At 46.4% G+C, this 21,821-nt stretch overlaps 2 protein-coding genes across 4 annotated transcripts in view; one reads left to right on the top strand and one right to left on the bottom strand.

Annotated features, from left to right (window-relative positions):
- Positions 1–21,821, top strand: part of LOC136947315 (exostosin-1) — a 127,855-nt gene that overhangs the window by 69,390 nt on the left and 36,644 nt on the right. The gene's annotated exons all lie outside the window — the stretch shown is intronic.
- Positions 8,324–21,821, bottom strand: part of arv1 (ARV1 homolog, fatty acid homeostasis modulator) — a 136,475-nt gene continuing 122,977 nt past the window's right edge. The window contains exon 6 of the transcript XR_010877008.1: positions 8,324–8,582. The gene's annotated coding sequence lies outside the window, so the exon portion shown is untranslated. The remainder of the gene's footprint in view (positions 8,583–21,821) is intronic.

Here is a 21,821-nt window from a genome sequence, read left to right as displayed (position 1 = left end):
TAGCAACAGCGCCACCCACAAAGTTACTTGCGTTTCGCTTTTGATACTTGCGTTTCAGATCGTTAAAATAGGGCCCCCTGTGTGCATTCTCTTTGGAAAAAAGCATCTGCTAAACAAACAAAGGTAGGTGTAACAATGTCGCATTTACGGAATGGTTGTGTACGTAAAGCCAGCAGGACTTGATTGTCTGAACTAGTTATGCCACCTCTGTTTGTTTCATTCAGTCTGTCTGAGTTTTGTTTTGACATTGTTTGACGGGGTTCGCATTTTTCCGCGAGGAGAGGATGCTGTTCTGTGGCAGGTCGGTCTACAAGGGATCTGTTTCAGTAATGTGGGAAGTGAGCGCTTCTGAAGAGCACTCACATTCATTTTAAGGGTGAGTGCCAGCTGCAACTATCCAGCACACGCTTCTAATTGAGAGCTGGAAAACATTACAATGACACGTGTGTGTTTGTGTGTCTGTTTGTGTGTATGTGTAATGTGTGTGTGTGTGTAGCCTTCCAGGGGGTTATATTTGGCTCCAGAGATATTTGGCGGACTCTCTAGGGAGGTCTGATGTAGCTAACCATGCTGGTAATGTTTACTAATGCGTTACCCCGAGGCACCAAGAGACTGAAATATCAACATTGCAGCTCAAATAAACGTGCTGTATCACCAGCGCACCAGGCTAACAACCACACACACCTACTCTTTCACACACATATCGACACACACATTCACACACACGTGTGTTGGCTTGCTGGTTAGTGGACAGACAGACTGAGATAGCAGTGAAACGACTGTGAATACATATCGATCTCAGCTGGAATATTCAAAACAGCAAATGTTTAATCCCACACCTTTCTTTCTTTCGTTCTTTTCATTTTCTCTCCTACTCTCTCACCCTTTCATCCTATTTCTCTCTCTTTTTTTCTCCCTATGTCCATTTCTCCCCTTATTAGTTCTCTCTCTCTCTCTCCCCCTCTTTCATTTCTCCCTCTCATTAGTTACACTCAGCCCCTCTCTCTCTTTCTGCCTCATCTGAAAATCACGGTCTAATCCATGTTAACAAACCAGGATGTGCTTTTAACCTTGATGAGTTCTGAGGGGCCCGCCAGCGAGTGCTTCATCGCCGGCGACGTTTAGCACGTCTGCTGTAGTAGGTTGTTTAAATTATTCAGCTTCCTCCTCTCCCCGTGTGCGATGACAGTGGCTGATTAACAGACAGAGAGACTCCGTTCCTGTTGTCGAAGAAGACGGCAGAATGAACGCCCAGGAAGGAGGCCGGAAGACATTTTGAGTACGCTAGACAAACGTCGTAGTACCATCACATCCCTAATGTGTGTAGCAGGGTGTGTCTTTACTGCAGTATCCACAAGGAAGTTAATTAGTGCGACATCACAATAGGTTTACACATGAGGCACCCTTGCGATGCCATGGCAACTCGCAAGTAGGTTCAGTGGGGCCTTTACAGTAAGTCACACAGGCACTCTATCAGAAAGATTTACGTTTTATCGGAGCTGTCTGTAGTTGGGTTGCAATGTGTTACCTGGGGGAATGGGACCTCTTCCCTCCTATTTTTGCATGGATTGTGCTCTTCGTGCTGTGTCACAGGTGGGAAGTGTCTGGGTGACCATGGACCTGGACCTGAGAGAGCTGTTGCTGTCAATGGCATGGAACACCTGTGTCTCCTTCCTATTGTCTTTGTAGCAGTGTATGTTGTTCTGAATGTTGCTTAGAGTATTTAGACAGAGCTGGTGTCTGGATGCTTCACACCTCCATAACTTCATACCTCTACACCTCTCTTCACACCTTGTTTTCATAGTGTAAACATAATTCTTTTGGGGGGGGAATTCATCTCCTCATCGGCGAGAAGATGAGGGGAGTGCTGCGGGGTGAAACGTTGATGGCTGACGTGTGGCTGCACCCTGACATGCTGAATGTCTCCGAAGCCTCGCTCGGCTGGACGCCTGATTAATGTCGGAGACGCCACTTCCCCTCCTTGGTCACTGCCCTCCCTCCTCCGTTTACACTGCTGTCACTCGCCCTCTCTCTCTTTCTCCCTCGCTCTCGCTTTCTTCCCGCCTCTGTCCTTCTCTTTCTATCTGTCTACGTCTATGTCCGGCTTGTCTGTGACTGTCTGCGTGTCTTTCTTTCTCTCTCTCTGTATCGGGGTTGCTCTATCCATTTGGAAAAGGCCATTCCATTCGAAAAGTGTCTGTCGGTCTCGCTGTCGCACGCATTCTTCTTTGCCATTATCCTCGTCGACGTCACCACGGCGCCCACAGTGCCGCTGTCAGCTGCGTCTTTCTGACATTTGCATACCAGAAAGCTTCCTGGTGAGATATGGATGATAGCGGCGGTCGGGTGAATCAGGCTCGTAACAGGCTCGCGTGTCGTTCAGGTGATCCCGACAATCCCAGCGGTGGAAGTTCCATGTTAAACCCCTGACTTTGTGTGTCTCTCTGGAGAGGAGGAGAGAAGAGGAGGAGAGAAAGGAACGGAGAAGGGGAGGAGTGGTTGGGATAAGGGGAAAGGAGAGGATAAGGGGAGACGAGGAGAGGAGAAGAGTGAAAAGCAGAAGGGGAGAAGAGGAGGGGATAAGGGGAGAGGAGACGTGAGGAAAGGAGAGAAGAGACACTTCCTCTATGAAGTCCCGCAACAGTGCGCAAGCAGCCCAATTAAATCTCAATTCGCCTATTCAGGAGGCGAACCTAATTCTACTTCAATAAATGTCAAACGACACAGGAGATGGGAATGGCTCTCTGATGGTCCTGTGGAGTTGGGAAGGGCAGATCGGTTGTGTGACCTGCTTCTGGAGCCTGGGCGAACACAACTCCAGCTAGCCCGCCGTGACGCCTTTCACCGCAGCGCGCACCTACCCGGGCTCCGAGGGAGATATCACCACCTGTCACAGAGAGCAACACTCTGACCCGGCCACATGTTAGGAACTGACAAATAGGATACCGCTTTCCATCTCAACGAAGCACCTCACCTGGATACTGGAAAATAGGAGAGAGAGAGAGTGGGAACGATCCGGTTGAGTAAAGGAGTTGTCAGTGAGACTGTAGACTGCCACTGGGGGGGGGAGGGGGGGGGTCGGCCGACACTGACGCACGCACGCACGCGCACACATATTCACTCACTCACACACTCTCTCTCTCGCTCTCTCATTAAAGTGCCAGGGGAGACAGCTAGCAAACAGCATGATTTAGTAACGGGGACCGGCAAGGGGAGGGGGGGGGTGGGCGGAGAGAGGCAGGCCAGGATATTAGGAGGGAGGACAGGCACTGAGGAGGGGAGGGAAAGAAAAGCCGAGGAAAGAGAGCGACAAGGGGCGAGGGGAGAGAGAGAAGCGGAGAGGGCAGGAGAGCGAGAAAAGGAGAGATGGGTATGAGAGAGACGGAGAAGCAGAGGATGGGAGAGAGGAGAGAGAATTGGAACGAGAGATAGATGGAGAGATGAGAGGAGAGAGAAGCGAGAGGATAGGAGAGAGGAGAGGCCAACAGGACCATTAATTATCCTGCTAAATGAGGAGCGAGAGCAGCAGAGAGCAGCTCTGTAATCAATGGAGACAAACGGAGCGGGGGGCCGGAGAAGAATTAACACCCGGAGCAATTAATCCTGGCCTTACGGCACCCAGCCAACCACTGACTCCATGACTGGGTGACCGACCAATTAGAGCCCAGGATGCTGCCCTATGGTACTAAGTCTCAGATTACGAGTTAAATTTCATACTTTGTATGGTGGGCAGTAATTCATATATATATAAAAATATATCATATATACAGTATATGATATATGTATATCAACAACAACGTATTATCAGCGCTCCATCTCTCCGTCTTTCTTTAATTCTGTCTGTCTCTATCTCTCTTCCCCCCCGCCCCCCTTGCCACCCTCCCTCACTCTCTCTCTGTCTATTTTGTTCTCTCAGGCTCTCTCACAGTTTTACTTTTTCCTCTATCCCTTTTCTCTCTCCCCAGCCCCTGGGCAACACATTTACTCTCCTCCATCCATCCACAGAACGGAAGGAGGAACAGGGGGAAAAAGAAATTCAGAGTTTGTTTTTTTCCCTCCTTAATGTGTGAGTTGGCCCCACAACTTCAATAATATATATATACCCCAACAACTTCAATTAACCAACCGTACAACAAAATCAATGGTAAACTGATGATGTCCCCACTCTCCATCCGTCAGTCCGGCCCAACCATAGTCTCCAGGGGCAACAGAGGTATAAATCATGTTAGACTAGCTGGACTGGGTCCTTGGCCTCACTCTTGAATCCCTTCATCCCTCCCTTGCTTTCTCTCTCTTGCTCTTTTCTATCTTTCATTCTTGTTCTCTCCCCCCTCCCTTTCTCTATGTCTCTCTTTCTCTCTCTCTCTGTCTCTCTCTCTCTCTGTTCCTCGCTAATCATTAGGAAAAAATTATCGACATGATGTGATTGTAGAATTCAGCACTGGGAACTGTGGAGGGTTGTCTGTGGAGTTTTGTGTGTGGAGTGTTGTGCGATACCAAAATCAAGCTGTTTCATGTTTACGGATACACACACTGGTGTTGCAGTTTGGTTTTCCAATTGTCTTTGACAATTGATCATAGTTTGAGCTGACTATCAACGGTATTAATAATTCAACTCTTTCCCTGTTTCCCTCTTCTCTCTCTCTCACTCTCTCTCTCTCTCTCTCTCTCTCTTATTTCGGTATCTCTCGCTCTCTTTCTAATTCTCTCTGTCTCTGTCTCATCTTTTGCTCTCTCTTATCTTGCTTTCTCTGTCTCCCACTCTGTGTTGCTCAGCTCCCTTGTTTCTTTGAACAGGTATCTCCTTCTCTGTAAAAAAAAATGTATGCAGTAAATAGACATAGACAGGGATAACACAGACAGAGCACTGACACACACGTACACACACCATTGCGGACACAAAACACACACTACCCGAGTTTAAACGTCAACAATTGTAGCAAATGTCGAAAGTAGCTCAACAGTATTATCCACCAGGATCTGCTGTAGCCTATACCTAGGCTGTGAACGTACACACACACAACTACCCTCACACACGCACACTTATCCCCCCACACACAAACCTACCCCCACACACACATCTACCCCCACACACAAAACACCGATCGACCCACAAACACACACAAACAGACAATGTTAGCTTCTAGAGGAGATCTTTGGAGGAGAATCTCTGCAGAGAGATACAAAACGTCAGAAGGAGTCAGGACATTTATTATCTGAGTCATCTGCTTGTGTGTGTCTGTGGGGGTGTGTGTGTCTGTGTCTGTAATTTCATCTCCAGGAACGTGTGTGTGTGTGTGGACGTTGAGAAGCCTTAGCTACCTTTGTTCCGCTCAATAATTTATCAGCTGAAGCTGGCCTGTCAGATCTCAGATTTCCTGCAGTGTGTGTCTCTGTGTGTCTCTGTGTGTGTGGGTTTGTCAGAAGGGGAGGAGGAAGGGGGAGAGTGTGATTTTGTGATGTTGGGAATGTGCCTGCATCTTGTTCCTGTCACTGTCAGACCTGTAAACAAAGGCAGTATCTGTGTGTGTGTGTGTTATGTTGGGAGCTTTGAACATGGCATTATGCCTTCCAAAATCTTCCCACTCAGTCTTCGGTTCTCAATTTCGACCACCGCCTTCCTCTCTTTTTCTCTCTTCTTCTTCTTTCTCTCTCTCTCATATCAATTCATTGATTTTATCCAATAAAGTTTTGGTATCTCTCTCTTCTGACTAGTAAATGGATTCCTACTAAAACATTTACCATGTGTAATTAAGTGAGAAAACTCTCTTCTGCTTCTTTCACATTTTAGAGATAAAGGGGCCCTATCTTGCACCCAGCGCAATTGACTTTGTCAACGACGCAAGTATCATTCCTAGTTTGCACTCGACGCAAACAGACTTTTCCCTCCACAGACGCACGTCGGTAAATTAGGGACCTTCCCTAATTAGGGAATGACCTCAGGGTCAGAGTGTAGTTGGCATCGACATAGAATCAGTGTTCAGACAGGATGCTCGTGCAATGCCAATCAGTGCCAGTCTCTGCCAGATTTCTTAGATTATAATCCTGGACTGGCAACACACTAGGCTCATAATGGTATTTACCCTGGAGCCTCAGGTATGTACCAGTCAGACAGTCAGCCAGTGAGCCAGTCAACCAGTGAGCCAGTCAGCCAGCCAGCCAGTCAGCCCGCCGGCTCAGGTAGACACCATATCTTGTCTAATTGTTCTATTTCCTCCAGCCAAACCCAGTCCATATTTCAAAGCACACACACTCACTAAGACAAATGTTAACTCTTACAGTAGTTCAAGTAGTGGGGCACAGCAGTAATGGCAGGTTAGCAGACCTTTGGTTTGACAGCCAGCGATGAGGCTCTGGTCAAAAACACACACGTACACATACACACCTATGCCAGATCAGGAGTATAATTCTAGACTGGAAATAAAAACCAGACACTCAATCGTGTTAAACCTGCAGTCAGGGTACTGTTGCAACATATTTGACCAAACCATATCATAAAGGAACTGAAAGAAAAGCATTGTATGAAAAAGGAATATATGACAACGATTTAGGGGAGAGTTAAAGAATAGATTGACATTTGTTACAAAGTACATGGCAAATGGACTGCATTTATATAGCGCATTTAACAGCACCCCATGGTACAACCTAAGTGCTTTACAGTTGGCTGTCATTCACCCATTCACACACACACTCACACACCGACTGCAACATGACATGCTTTTAGTGTCCGGTCAGAAAACACTAAAGTTACAGCAACACCAAAGCAAGGTCCTGATCATGTCTGAACTGAAAATAGACTTGCTACAGAGAGAGGCGCCATGACTCCAACAGTGCGCAGGGCCAAGCTTGCGCCTTAAAATAGCATCTGAATAATGCGCCATTGTCTTTAGACTACGTTTTTCCTGGTCTGTGGTGGAATTGTTTTTCTGAAACTGCAAAATAGCACCAGGGATCCTGATCTGGCATAGGTTTTTATGTGTACGTGTGTGTTTTTGACCAGAGCCTCATCGCTGGCTGTCAAACCAAAGGTCTGCTAACCTGCCATTACTGCTGTGCCCCACTACTTGAACTACTGTAAGAGTTAACATTTGTCTTAGTGAGTGTGTGTGCTTTGAAATATGGACTGGGTTTGGCTGGAGGAAATAGAACAATTAGACAAGATATGGTGTCTACCTGAGCCGGCGGGCTTACTGGCTGGCTGGCTGACTGGCTCACTGGTTCACTGGTTCACTGGCTGACTGGCCAACTGGCTGACTGAGGCTCCAGGGTAAATACCATTATGATCCTGGTGTGTTGCCAGTCCAGGATTATAATCTAAGAAATCAGAATCAGAATGGGATTTATTCGCCATGAAAGTTTGCACAGACAAGGAATTTGCTTCGGCAGGAAGGTGCATACAATAAACATATAGGGACCTAACATTTTAAAATTCAGCCTAAAATCTGGCAGAGACTGGCACTGATTGGCATTGCACGAGCATCCTGTCTGAACACTAATTCTATGTCGATGCCAACTACACTCTGACCCTGAGGAAACAAACTAAGCTCCATATACACACCTGACCAGGAACTGCTCACACACACACGTGGCACAACAACGTGACACGCAAAATTACCTTGCAAGACTTTATCTGATCAAGATAAAGTCTTGCACCCCAATTCCTAATTAAAACAATAAAATAAACACAAACTATTTCTGAATCGGTATAGAAAATATTGTATTTAATCAATCATCCTTTCAATCCATTCCATATAGAACAGAGGTCATGCAATGATCTACATCCTAAATATGAGAGAAGTGGTTTATGATATTTGACGTAGGCAAGGCTAGGCATAATGCGAAAACTACTTGGCCTATGTTTTGGGGTGCAGTTCATTTTATGTAAGTTAACCAAGAGTCCAACTTGAGACTGATTTAGATACCAAGCTCAGAAATCTGACAGCAACCTCAGCGTGTCAAAAATGCCCATGACCTTATTTGTCCAGTGCTCCCGAGAGTATCAGTACAGTAACCTTTATCCACTGGTCTACAACTCCGTTCCAGTAGACAGCGCAACTTCTGAAACTTCTGAAGCGTATTCTTCAATGTCATCATGTTACCGGATTCGGATGTGCTATTCCAAAACATTGATGGTGGAGGTGGGGAGCTCATTGTAACTGCATTATGAAAATAAAACATAACACAATGCCATGAAGGTAAACTTACACCAGTTTCAATGAAGTGTAAATGTATTTCCTGCTAGTCTTTTATTGTTCTTATCTGGGTTCATTTCATCAGTTTTAGTACAACTACAATTGGAAGCTAGCGAGTTCTTAACCCTTGTGCTGCCTTCGGGTCACATGACCCAAAGGTTCATAACGAACCATTGTTGTGTTTACCCAATTTTACCCAATACAAAAACAAATAAAAATATTTTTCTTTTAACCTTCGCAATGTGGGGGGTCTGAGACAGCCCAACGGTTAAAAGAAAATGCTTACACTGTTTTTGTATGCGTTAAAGTTGCCGCAATACGACGGTGGGTCACAATGACTGATGGGTCAGAATGACCCGAAGATAACACAAGGGTTAACAAAGTTGTCAACTCACTGTGGCTAGTACGATAAAAGGTCAACACAAAAGCAAACAAAAAAGTTTTATATCTCAATACAAGCAGTTGACTTTAGGTCGGCTAACTGATAAAAAAAAAATCAAATGTGTTCCATTTGAAACATTTTCAACTATTGACCTCAGTCTAGTCAATAGTTGATATTTTCTAGCTAATGAAAAGCCAATGAAACACGACAAATGATCGCCTCATATAATTCCTGTATATCTACATGACCACAATTAGATCCACAGAGTGGGTATGAATGTGACTCTTTCAATAAATGATCAAGACCTCTCATCAAATTGCGTCAATGGATAATGGATAACTGTTATGATGTAGTTGGATAGGAGGACTTGAAGTATATCTAGTCTGGTTATTTTATTTTTAGTCTCTTGTCAGTATTGTTTACTTTTTGAAAGTGTGAAAGACACAGGGTTGGGTCAGACTACTTTGAAATGTAGTCCGTTACTGAATACAAATTACATGGTAATTTTTGCAACAAGTAATGTAATCAATTGCTTTGTCAGAACCAAACCTTACAAAATCTCAAACATTTTGGGGAGAGTTTTTTTTTAATAAAAAAAATGGTATATAGATAGATGATGACGGTATCTCTATCCATCTTTTCTCCCCATGAAGAGGGATGCTGGGTTGGAACGGCTGGATGGTTGGATGAGTCTGTGTGGCCCCGGGGGGGTGGTATCGTTGGATGGTAGGGGGAGTGTGTGGTGAGGGATGGTCAAATGGTATAGTTAATATGAGTCTGTTGTGTGTGGCTCTGTGTGTGTGTGTGTGTGTGTGTGTGTGTGTGTGTGTGTGTGTGTGTGTGTGTGTGTGTGTGTGTGAGTTTGTGTGTGAGTGTGTGTGGGCGGGGCGGTGAAGGAAAGGGCCTTCATTCCAGTCCTGATCATAACTCTCTTTTTGCATCTTTCTCTCCATCTTTTTCCAAACCTTTTTCACCAGAAACCTGCACACGCATCCAGCATTGATGGCCTGTATCTGAAAGACAAGAAAACCAGAACCCTTGCACACTCCTATAGACTGGTGGACTCAGATCCATGTGACCCTATTTAAATACATTAGATGCATACATGAGACAGAGCAAGGTGAAGATCTGTCTGGGCCTGCTTCTTCTCCTCCTCTCGCTGGCTCATCTGGATGTCCATGTCCTTAACCTTCCTCCTCCAATCCCTGTCCTTCACCTCCAACTCTCTTGTCACTCGACACTTGCCACTGCAGGCACAGGGTATGAAGGTGTCTCTCTCGGGAGTCAGATGGCTGAGCGGTGAGGGAGTCGGGCTAGTAATCTGAAGGTTGCCAGTTCGATTCCCTGCTGTGTCAATTGACATTGTGTCCTTGGGCAAGGCACTTCACCCTACTTGCCTCGGGGGGAATGTCCCTGTACTTACTGTAAGTCGCTCTGGATAAGAGCGTCTGCTAAATGTAAATGTCTCTTTGTCGAAAGCGTGGATATCTTCCATTTTATCAACCAGCCTTTCACAGCCTTGAGGCTGCTCCGTCTCATCTCCAGGAGAGAGAACAGAGCCTGGGTCAGGGACTCTTCAGCCCTTCCATGGGCTTCCAGAGCCTGGATCTTCTCATCTACCAAGCCCTTGTTCTCCTCCTCTCTCTTTGTCAGCAGGCCTGTTAGGCTGCCTGTGACTGACTCCATTTGAGCCTCCATGGCTATCACGGTGTTCTGGGATAATGCCAGTGCTCCTTTGGCTTGGGAGAAAGCCTGGAGAGCAAGTCGGGACTTTTCAATATCCTTGGACAGTCTATCTTTAAGACCCAGTTGGTTCACTCTATGATCCTTTACAGTGGGCCACTAGGCTGGCCTTGACCTGGACCATTGCAGTCTCAAACCCGGGTCTTGGTCTCTGCCAACTCTCTCTCCAAGTCAGTGGACCTCTCCCTCTGCAAGCGCATTCTCTGGCGAAGGCGCCTGGCCTTATGTCCACAACGTTCCCTCCCTCTGTTGTCGTGTACTGCTTGAGCTGCTTGTTTCGGTCTAAGGAGCCTGCGCATGTTCTTCTGCATCTGGGCAGTCTTCTCCTTCTCACGAAGCTACTCCTGCTCCTTCTCCATCCTGTACAGCCGCTGCTCTTCTGCTGCCCTCTGCTGCTTCTCCACGATCTCAAGGCTGCTGCGTTTCGTCTCCAGGAGAGAGACCTGAGCCTGGGTCAGGGACTCCTCAGCCCTCCCCTGGGCTTCCAGAGCGTGGATCTTCTCACCTACCAAGACCTTGTTCTCATCCTCTCTCTCTTTGTCAGCAGGCCTGTTAGCTCTCCTGTGGTTGACTCCATTGGAGCCTGCATGGCCACCATGCTGACCTTGGTCTGCTCAAAAAGGTCCTCCGAGCGAGAGGTGCTCTCTTCAGCTGACTGGGCCTTTGTAACTGCCTCAGTTAGCTTTTCCTGGAGAGATGTGGCCCTCTGCCTCTCTTCCTCAAGGCTCTGTTCCAATCTGTCCGTTTTGGCTGTAAATGTTGCAGCCAGAGGTGTTGGTCTGATCAGAATGCTTCATATGTTGAAGCACCCTGTGCACCTCTTTCTGCATCTGGGCCGTCTTGTTCAGCAGCTGATGTTATTCATCTTGTACAAATTATTCCTGCGATGCCTTCAGTTGTGTCTTTGTATTATCTTATTCTTGTATTTATTGTCTCGCTGTGCTTTAATTAATAATTGTGTTATGTCCACTGTACTGTCCTGTCTGCAGTGTTGAATGTATCTCTGTTTTTAAGCTCTTGGTGCCGAACAAATTCCCCTCGGGGCAATAAAGGTTTTCATTCATTCATGTTCTGCCTCACTCCGCCACTCCTCCACAAAATCGGCATCGCGACCCATTCATGACTCGTGAGTCTCATCCGCGGAGGCAACCGTTTCCTCTGCCACCGTTACAGCGGTAACAGAAAACGTTGACATCAGGAGCCTGTATGGGGACAGTGACATTTTACATTTTCACACAGATTTTGGCTTCTATCCTGCTGTAGAGAGTATAGTGATTTTGTTATTTTTGATTTGTGACTCTGGTTTAACTTACAGAAGGGTCAGGGTTGCTGATGGAAGGTTCAGGGTCCTTTATTTTCTCCTCTTCAGTTTGGAGACCTGCCAACTCCCGCAAAGCTCTCTGATAAAGCATTAAACCACATAAACCATATTTGTGGAATTATGTGAAAACTTAAGTACAGCCAAACATGAAAAACAAACGTACGCCTTTACGTAGTTCTATTATGAAACAAAGTAATGTTGTTTCCTTTTCTGCCTGCCTCCGTGATTTTCTTTTCATTGTAAAATCATTTCTGCAAAGCAAAACACATTTAGTGTTTTATCACTAATTTGTAATTTTCTAGTTTTGCCTTTAGTTTTGATCTTTCGGTGTGCCTTGAATAAATGTTAACCGAACAATCAATTGTCGCTGGATTATAATCCTAGACCACATTACACAGACGCATAAGGAGCAAATATGCTGTTTTACCTGTCGACGACGTGAAAACATCCAGATATGAGTTCAGTTTGCTCGATTGTTACTTATATAGCAAATGTGATGATGACGTCCCACATGTGTTACAAAGTGTTTCCACAACTGAAGTGCTGTCATCAATGACCATTGGAAGGTTTGGTGTCCTATTCACATGCGCGCACACACACACACACGTACACATATATAGACACGCACACAGATGCACACACAGACACACGCACACACAAGAACACGAACACACAGTAACGTCAGGGAGTCAGGTGGCTGAGCGGTTAGGGAATCGGGCTAGTAATCAGAAGGTTGCCGGTTCAATTCCATTTACATTTTACATTTTAGTCATTTAGCAGACGCTCTTATCCAGAGCGACTTACAGTAAGTACAGGACATTCTCCCCGAGGCAAGTAGGGTGAAGTGCCTTGCCCAAGGACACAACGTCATTTTGCACAGCCGGGGAATCGAACTGGCAACCTTCAGATTACTAGCCTGCTTCCCTAACCGCTCAGCCACCTGACTCCCGATTCCCCGCTAGTGAAATTATGTTGTGTCCTTGGGCAAGGCTCTTCAACCTACTTGCCTCGGGGGGAATGTCCCTGTACTTACTGTAAGTCGCTCTGGATAAGAGTGTCTACTAAATGACTAAATGTAAAATGTAAATGTAACGTAGTATGTGAACATTTACATTACATTGCATTTAGCAGACGCTTTTATCCAAAGCAACTTCCAAAAGAGAGTTTTACAAAAGTGCATAGGTCACTGATCATAACAACGAGATAGCCCCGAACATTGCGGGTAGCCAAAACATGAAGCATACATTGTGGAAACTAAATAAGTCCCAAAGGGATGAAGCATAAGAGCATGTAGTTGAACATGCAGACCACAATAGACATACAGAGACAAACACAATCTAAAGTATGAGATGGCCTGATGTACAGTATGTTCCTATGGTCCTGCACGTGACCATCTTTTTACATGCGTAAATGTTGCTTCTTTGTGTACTTTGTTACAGTAATGAGTCAATGACACATTGTGTCATTGTGCATAGCTGTGTGGGTGAGAAACTCAAATTAATAGCAAAAAACAGACACACATACTCTGTCATATATACACTAATCCAGCATATATATACACACACACACATACTGCAGGCTGAATACATAACTCCCATTCTGTAACCTTCATGGCCTAATATTGTCTCTCGGTGGTGGTACAGTAGGTCATCTCCCTAAAGGCATCATTTTATTCAGTAAATTTGCTGAGGAGAGCTTTCTCCTATTCTAATGTCACTAATGTTCCCCTGAGCCTCCCAGAGCACGGCCAACACAACTGTAATTACCCTGCAGGGGAGACAAATGTCAACTGTCTGACATCCTATTGGCTCTTAGACATGGAAGCATCCTGGATCCTGAATGGCCCAGAGACACAGTACCGAGAGGTCCTGAAGATTGAGAGGTTTGGAGGTGTTCTCTTGGGGAGAGATGGATTGAAGGGGAGACAGACAGACAGACAGACAGTGAGAAAGGCTGACAGTAAGACAGACAGACAGACAGACAGACAGACATTCAGACAGTGAGATTGACAGACAGACAAGACAGAGGGCATCCGTGTACTTCCATGCTAATGTAACAGGGGTGTAACAGACGTGGTCTTGCTCCGTCAGAAGGCTTTATGGACCATTTGTTCGTCCCTGCCTGGTCTCGAACACGCCACCTCTGACTGCCAAGCGCAACCACTACCAGCTACGCCAAAGAAAAGCTAGCTATTCGTTGACGCGGGTGGCCTGTTACATACCTGAGGAGTGAGTTTCACCGATTCACACCGGTTACACTAACAGATCTGGGACCTCCACCTTGGTTTGCATCGAAGTCTCTGGATTTGTTAGGTGATGGATGTCAGCTGTCTGCAAGTGTAGTTGATCTCGCCGAACTTGATGAAGCATTCACAGGGAGGGGGCGTTTTGTGAATCTGCACCATATTACCACAGATGACATGAGTAAGGAAATGTCTGAATCAAAACACCATTACTTGCCCCTGTCAGAATGAGGATGGGATTTTTGTTCATTTGTGGCTTCTTCCCCCACTCTTGCCTGTCCAATGCTGTTTACACAGTCCCTCATGATGGTCTGGGAAGCACCGGTCATGAGTTACTCACACACACACACAGCAGTACACCCACACACACATGGACACATACACACACACACCTCACCCACCAGGATGCTGTCTGTCTGTTATAATGCTGTACTCTACTAATGTGATTATTCATGACATGAGAGGTGTTTAAACAACATTATACCATGTGTGTATGTGTGAATGTGTGTGCACACGTGCCCGTGTGTGTGTGTGTGTGTGTGTGTGTGTGTGTGTGTGTGTGTGTGTGTGTGTGTGTGTGTGAGAGAGTATGTGTGGGATCCTCGATTAGAGCGCCTGTTTGAAGTGTTTTACTACTGAACATGTCTGAAGGTAAGTGTAATGGATGATAGTGATTAACACTGTGACAGGTCTACACACATTCACCCTCTTTCACACACACACACGCACACACACACACACACACAGACTCTCCCTCACACACACACATACACTTACGCATACACACACACACACATGCAAGTCCAGAGACCACCTCACACACACACACAAGCGTGCATAACATCAGCCTCATAGGGCTCAGAAGTCTGGCTGGCTCTCCTCAATAAAAACACATCCCTTTACTCCCCTCCAGTAACCCGCAAGGCTGTCACACATGCACACGCGCGTGCACATTGTCGAGGATACCAGGATCCCATATATCATGTCTACAAGGATTACCCAGAAGGCCGCTGGAGGGTTTAAGCGTCTCCGAGCTGCTAATTCCATGAGTCACAATCCTGGAGAGCTGCTTCATTAACAACCTTGCACCACTTAACGCACACACACGCACGCACTCACACGCTTCTCGGATGCGGTGATATCCGCTCCATCTCTGACAGGCATTGGTATGGCGTTAGGAGGATGGGAGGTATGCCGTCTGTCCTGTTACCCCAGCGACGGGGAGGAGAGCAGACAGTTATGGAGGGATGAGGAGATGTGTGTTAGAGGTGTAGAAGGAACAGTCAAATGTCTCTCTCTCTCTCTATGTCTTTGTGGTCATCAACAACATAATTAACTTACCAGCTTACACACCATCACAAAGACACACACGCAAACATACACACATACCCCCACAAATACACACACACCAACACACACACACACACCTTTGATGTGTAGATGGACATTAGATGTTGTCCAGCTAATGTATGGAGTTCTGCTGCTGATTACTAGGCAGTGGAGGCCTTCCAGTGTAGCTCCCTCTCATTGGTTGAGGGTGTATTGATCTAGGCTGAAAATCTGATTCATGTGATCTGGAGTCATAGCTATTGGCTGGACATTAAACACATCTCTGGAGAGCTGTTTGGATTGGTTGTCCATATTTGTGTCCAATTTGGATTGGCTGAGACGTTGGAATTTATTTGATGTGAGAGCCAGAGTTGATGAATTTTACTCCTACTAGTAGTGAGACTGGATGCTGGTGAGATAGGGCAGGGACATCATCAGTGAGGGACTCCAAACATGAGTGACTCCGCACTTCTACATAATCAGTATATTCAAAGACCAGGGCTGTACTAGAATATAAAGATTTAATAAGGTCCCTCAGTGTTTAATTCTTAGGGCGAGAAAGGGTTTCCTTCGTGATTAAGGATTTCTGTCTGTGTGTTAGAGGGGTGGAAGGAACAGTCAAATGTCTCTCTCTCTCTATGTCATCAACAACATAATTAACTCACCAGCTTATAGAGGGGGAAACCTGGTGACAAAGACTTTTACTCTGTGTGTTGATCTCGCCAAATCAAATTGTTCTGGTCAGAATGTTCAGACTACCTTGTTCAGCCTCATATCTCCCTCTCTCTCTTCCTGTCACTCTCTCTCTCTCTCTCTCTCTCTGCTGGTGACCCATTATCTCTATAAGATAATGGCTGCAATAGCCAGCCAATATCCAAACAGAGAAATAGAGAGACGGTCTGTGATTTGGACTGAAGTTCTGTTTTTCACTTCCCTCTAAGGTTCCAGCGTGGGCATTCTGGGAGCTTGACACAGTGTGAACTCACTCACTCCCTCCATCCCACCTCTTTTTTGCTTCAGTTTCTCTCTCTCTCTCTCTCTCTCTCTCTCTCTCTCTCTCTCTCTCTCTCTCTCTCTCTCTCTCTCTCTCTCTCTCTCTCTCTCTAGTCTCTCTCTCTCTCTAGTCTCTCTCTTTCTTTGTACCCCCCTCCATCTCTCCATCTCCTTCCTCCCTGTCACCCTCCACTCTCCATTAGCCTAGCCTAGCCATTTGTAAACTTTCTCTGTTTGTTGGAATGACACAGGCTGCACCGTCACATGAATAGCAACCTGCTGTCTGGTCTCTGTTCGTTCTGAGTGGATGACCTGAGAAGCTCCAGTCAGCAGGGAATACTGTTTACTTCCTGGCTGATGCGGCGAGGGTGAGAACAGCCAGCCAGTCCGCCTCCAGCCCTTCATCCCCGAGCCCCATTCTTCTTAGGGAGTGGGAAGGGTTCGGTTTGGTAGCCAGGATGAGGTGTGTGTGTGTGTGGGGTGGGGGTGGGGGGGGGGGATTAGCCCAGACCAAACCAGACCAGTCTATTCAAGACCATTAGACCAGACCATTCAAGAACATTGAATTCAAGAACATTCAAGAACCATTCAAGAACATTCGAACGTTCAACACCATTGGACCAGTCCAGCTTTCACACATTACCGCAGTACTGCTTGCCCTCCTTGTGGCTGTCGTCTTGAAACACATTCATCACTCCTCCTCTCCGTCTGAAGAAACCTGCTCACTCCTCCGGGATACACAGATCTCCCCTCCCTGCAGGAGAGAAAGAAAGAGAGAGGAAGGAGGGGGAAATCTGACGTGACCGTTCCTTCCTCCTTCCCACCGCTCCCCCTTTCAGCCCCCCAGGGATTTGAACCGCCATCCGATGACTAGCGTTGCTGACAGCATTGTAGCCACAGCTAATTTGATTTATATCGAGTTATACAAGGAATGGATTAGCGGCTTATAAAAGATGCATGGTGCCTTGCACAGATGTTGCATACCTGCCCCTACCCACCTTTTCCCCCCTGTTTGTGCCTTTTTGATGTTCTGGGCAGAGGAAGAAGGTGAGACGGATGGACAATGCTCTCCTTTTCACCCCTTCTGTTCCTCTGTGGGGGCTTCTTGATTAAGGATGCGTTTCTGTGTGTGTGTGTTGAGGGTGGGGTGGTGGATGGAACAGCCAAATGTCGCTCTCTCTCGCTTTCCTTTTGGACATAAACAACATAATTACAGTAACTCATCGCCTTACAGGGGGGGGGGGGACCTGGTGACAAAGACATTTGCTCTGTCTGTTGCTCTCACCAAATCAAAATCGTTCTAGTCAGAATTTTCAGACTACCTTGTTCAGCCTCACATCTCTCTCTATCTCTCTGTCTCTTTCTCTGAGTGACCCATTCCCTCACCTCACTCCTCACGGAAATAGAAATGCAATATCAAAGGGCTTCTGGGACTCTGAAAAGCTTTCCAGTCAAGTACAGTAGTGTTGTCGCTGGCAGGCTATTCACTTTTAATAGGCAGAGGAGATCTGCTTGGGTCCTGTCAGCTCTGCTTCTAAAGTCTCTCAAGTAGTTGTGCTTCACGCATAGTATTCAGTCTCCTGCTTCCTGTGTGTGTCTCCTGTGAGCTTTGGATGCTTTTACACACCGGGATATCAGAAGTCATTTAAATTTTCCCCCTCTGGCTTTAATGACAGTGCACAGGTGATACACACACACGCACACACTCACACAAACACCAGAGGTTTATTAGTTTCTCTGTGATTCATTGTTCTTTTTCTAATTTGAGTTGAGCGAATACGTTTGTGTTGAACTTTGTATGTGTGTGTGTGTGTGCGTAGAGGTGTGTGAGGAGGCAAATTATTCACACGGAGAAAACATTGATCATCCACATCAACACTTTTGTTAAATTGGTGGCGTGCCAGTTCACAGTTAGCAGTGGGTTCCAGAACGTGTGAGGGTTCCTATCCTTGGCCCCTGGTGACGCCAAGCTGACGAGGAAGAAACCAAAAAGCTTCTCATTGCCTTAGTTCAACACACATTCTCTGTTGTTTCAGGACTCAAATGGTTCCGCGAAAAACACACACGCGCACAGTGACATCAGCCGATTCCAACATGTCAGGCGCTACCCGACGACGAGTGAGTCATGAAGTGAAGTTTGAAGTTTGACAGGAAGTGAGATAGGTACATTGTGTACTCAGTGAAACGCCACTGTTGGAGATTGGCTGTAAGTTGTCCTGTGAATAGTCCCAGAGTGGTTATCTTTATGGTTATGGTAGTTATCTTTACATCCAGATCCAAGCATGGCGAATAAGCTGCTATTGTTCTTTGTGTGTACGTGTGTGTGCTTGTGTGTGTGTGTGGAGTGTTGAGTCGTGAGCCCTGGAGTAGAACACTTTTGTTCCTGTTCCCATGCTGTGTAACCCCTCTTGCTGACATTTCACTCAAACGTCTGCTTTTTATTCATCTGGATCCGTATCCATGACAGCGTGTGTGTGTGTGAGTGTGTGTGTGTGGGGGTGGGTACCTGCAGGGCTTTAGTTGGGAACATTAGCGAAGTGTGTGAGCCGCTGTGAGTTACTTGGTCTAGAGTTCTGTAGCTCCACGACATACAAAGAATGGACTGAAGGACTGGAGAGAGACAGAGAGATTGAGAGAGAGAGAGAGAGAGAGAGAGAGAGAGAGAGAGAGAGATTTGGTGTATTGGTGAAATGACGTTATTCATGTCGTTTCTGTAAAAGCTCAATGTAATGTGTACACTGTACATACTGTACAGTACTGTTTATGACAACACAGGACCTCAACACAAAGTCTTGTGTTTGACAGTGTGCTGGGAAAAAGATTGGTATTCGAGAGACACGGGGGCTGCAGGGGAGAGAGGGAGGGGGGAAGGACATTTGTCAGGGGTGGATTTCAACCTGGGCCCTGCATTAAGGCCTTAGCCTACGTGGCATGTGCTCTACCAGGTGTGCCACTGGGGTGCCCCAATATACAATTATTCCTGTGTAACATATAATAGTCATGGTGCAGAAATGCAAACAGTGACTCGATAATGCATGACAGTGTGGACACGGCTGCATGTCGCGTGGCTGGATTGCGTGGTCAGGGTCCGTAGGCGCTCCACTGTAACCCACACCAGCCAACAGAACTCCGCCGTCCGCAGCGGCGACGCTGACCTTTGTCAATGAGGAGGAGGAGCTCTCTCCAGTCCCCCATCGATTTCTCATTTTCTCCCCACCATCTCTCTGCTATCCATCTCTCCCCCCCCTCTCTCCCTCTCTTTCTCTCTCTCTCCCTCTCCCTCCCCCTCTCTCTCTCTCTCTATTTCTCTCTCTCTCTCTTTGCCCCTCTCCTCCCACTTTCTTCCTCGCTCTCCGGCCTCACTCTTTCTCTCCTCCTGTCATTTGTAAACCCCCTCCTTTTCCTTCGAAACACCAGGGATTCATTCAACTGTATTCCTCCCCTCCCCCCCTCCCTCCCTCCCCCCTTCCACACTCTCACTCGCCCTTCCTACATCTTTACTCCTCCATTCGCCCTTTCTCCTTAACTCTCTCCTCCTCTTCCCTTCTGTCTCCATCCCACCCTCCCCCTCGCCTCCCTTCACTCCAGCGCCCTAGACAGAAAGCCAGGTGTCTTGGTTCAGTGATGATGAAATAATTAGTTTGGAAAATGTGAGCTTTGAACAGGATTAGAGAAGAGAGGGAGAGAGGGCGAGAGGAGGGAGTATGAGAGGTCACAGCAAATAAAGGGAAATTCTATTCTCTCCCTCTATCTTTCTCTCTCTCTTTCTCCCTCTCTCCCTTTGTCTTCTTGAGTGTCTTATTCAGCCCATATTAGACCTGTCATTTGAGATGAGAGAGTGGTGCTTCAGCTAAGACCTGCTCATACCGGAGACAATTCACACGCAGCCACATTCTCAATCTGCACACATTCAGTCTGCACACACTCAGTCTGCACATGCTCAGTCTGCACACACTCAGTCTGCACATGCTCAGTCTGCACACACTCAGTCTGCACATGCTCAGTCTGCACACACACAGTCTGCATATGCTCAGTCTGCACACGCTCAGTCTGCACACGCTCAGTCTGCACACACTGAGGGCTGTTTAGCCTTGAGAACGTCCTTCTTTCTTCTGCTCTGCTTTGCTCGATGGATTTGGCCATGAGGTGCTTGCTCTTCTCCTCCTTATCTCCTAGCTCTCTAGGGTTTCCATGCGTCACGCTTCCAGGTATGCCAGCTTGCCTTGGTCATTCCTGGTCCCCTTAACTTCACACCTCCTCCAGGTCTCCTCAATGACTGCCTGGCCTCTGAGGGCTTTCCTCCAGATAGGATTTAGCTTCCTGTGCTATCCCTGCTCTGCTCTGCCCTGCTCTGAGCATCCACAGTTAGGCTTCCGCCCTCCCTAAGGGAGACCACCACCTGGGGTCCCTCCGGCCCTGGCTGTGCTCTCCGTCAGTGCTCCCTGGTGGTGCTGTTCACTAAAAGATGAGAGGCGTCTAAGCCAGGGGTCCTTCTGCTAGGGAACCAGCTGTCATGGCCGCCAAAGCCCGGCTCCTCTCCTCTTGCCGGAGGTGGAGGAGCTCTTTATTCTTCCGGAAGGTTCCAGCTCGTTCCCCCTTTTCTTTGCCCTCTCCTGCTGCTGTGGGCCTACATCCCCTCAGGCTGTTGGGGAGTTGTTATCAGTTACTTCCTGTTGGGAGAGCTCTCGAGGGCTCCTGCTCAGCAATTTGAAGGAGCACGGCTTCCTTATATCAGCCAAAACTGAATGTTAAAATAAATATTAAATATCTGGAATTTAAATATTGATCTTTGATATGGAGATTTCGTTTTTTCCAACCCTATCCTCATTTTGTCAGCGGGAAGGGCATGTTTAATTGATGGAATCTGAGCAAGCAGTGTTGTTTCACAGTAATGATGTCCACTCAGAAAGTGCTCGAGTGATAAACTGGATGTGAGACTGATGATCAGGATGAAAGTTCATTAGTGCAACAGCACATTTTACGGTTGCCCTAAATTACATGGAGGATTATATGGAATGATAAGTATTCCGTTCTAAGTAACCACTAAACTGTTGGGTTTATTGTCATCAATTCAATTCATTATCCCAAAATATGGTTGTTTATCTCTGTTGCTCTTCCCTAGGCAACATGCAATCTTTAGAAAACCTTTTTATTACGCATTTGCGCTAGCTGTTTTATGTACGACGATTACAGCTAATTATTCTGTAACACTTTACATCTAGGTGCTTGTAATAAGCATTAGCTAATAGATAAAGCCCCAATAATATGCATATTAACATTAATATGTAAAAAGCAGATTATACCGTATTAGTGATATTAATATTATTAAGGGTTAGGGTTATCAAAAGATGAGATGAGTTTATTGAAATAAAAGCGCTCGTTAACATTAATATGTGTTGATGTGTTTATTACCTATTAACTAATTCTTATTATGAGCACCTGAATCAAAAGTTTTACCAATCCAATCCTTCATCTGGATCTGAAGCCCTTTTGGCTTCCTCGCTCTATGCTCTTGTTGGAATGTAGGAGTGTTGATCTATGACCTACAGCATCACGCACCTGAGTTTGCTCCCAACAGGTGCTGAAATGTATCCTGGGTTTAGCGTCCTCTTGAATGAA

This window comes from Osmerus mordax, chromosome 8, assembly GCF_038355195.1.
Source record: "Osmerus mordax isolate fOsmMor3 chromosome 8, fOsmMor3.pri, whole genome shotgun sequence".
Classification (NCBI taxonomy): domain Eukaryota; kingdom Metazoa; phylum Chordata; class Actinopteri; order Osmeriformes; family Osmeridae; genus Osmerus; species Osmerus mordax.
The sequence above is the reverse complement of the archived record's forward strand: the minus strand, read 5'-3'. Positions and strand labels throughout refer to the sequence as shown.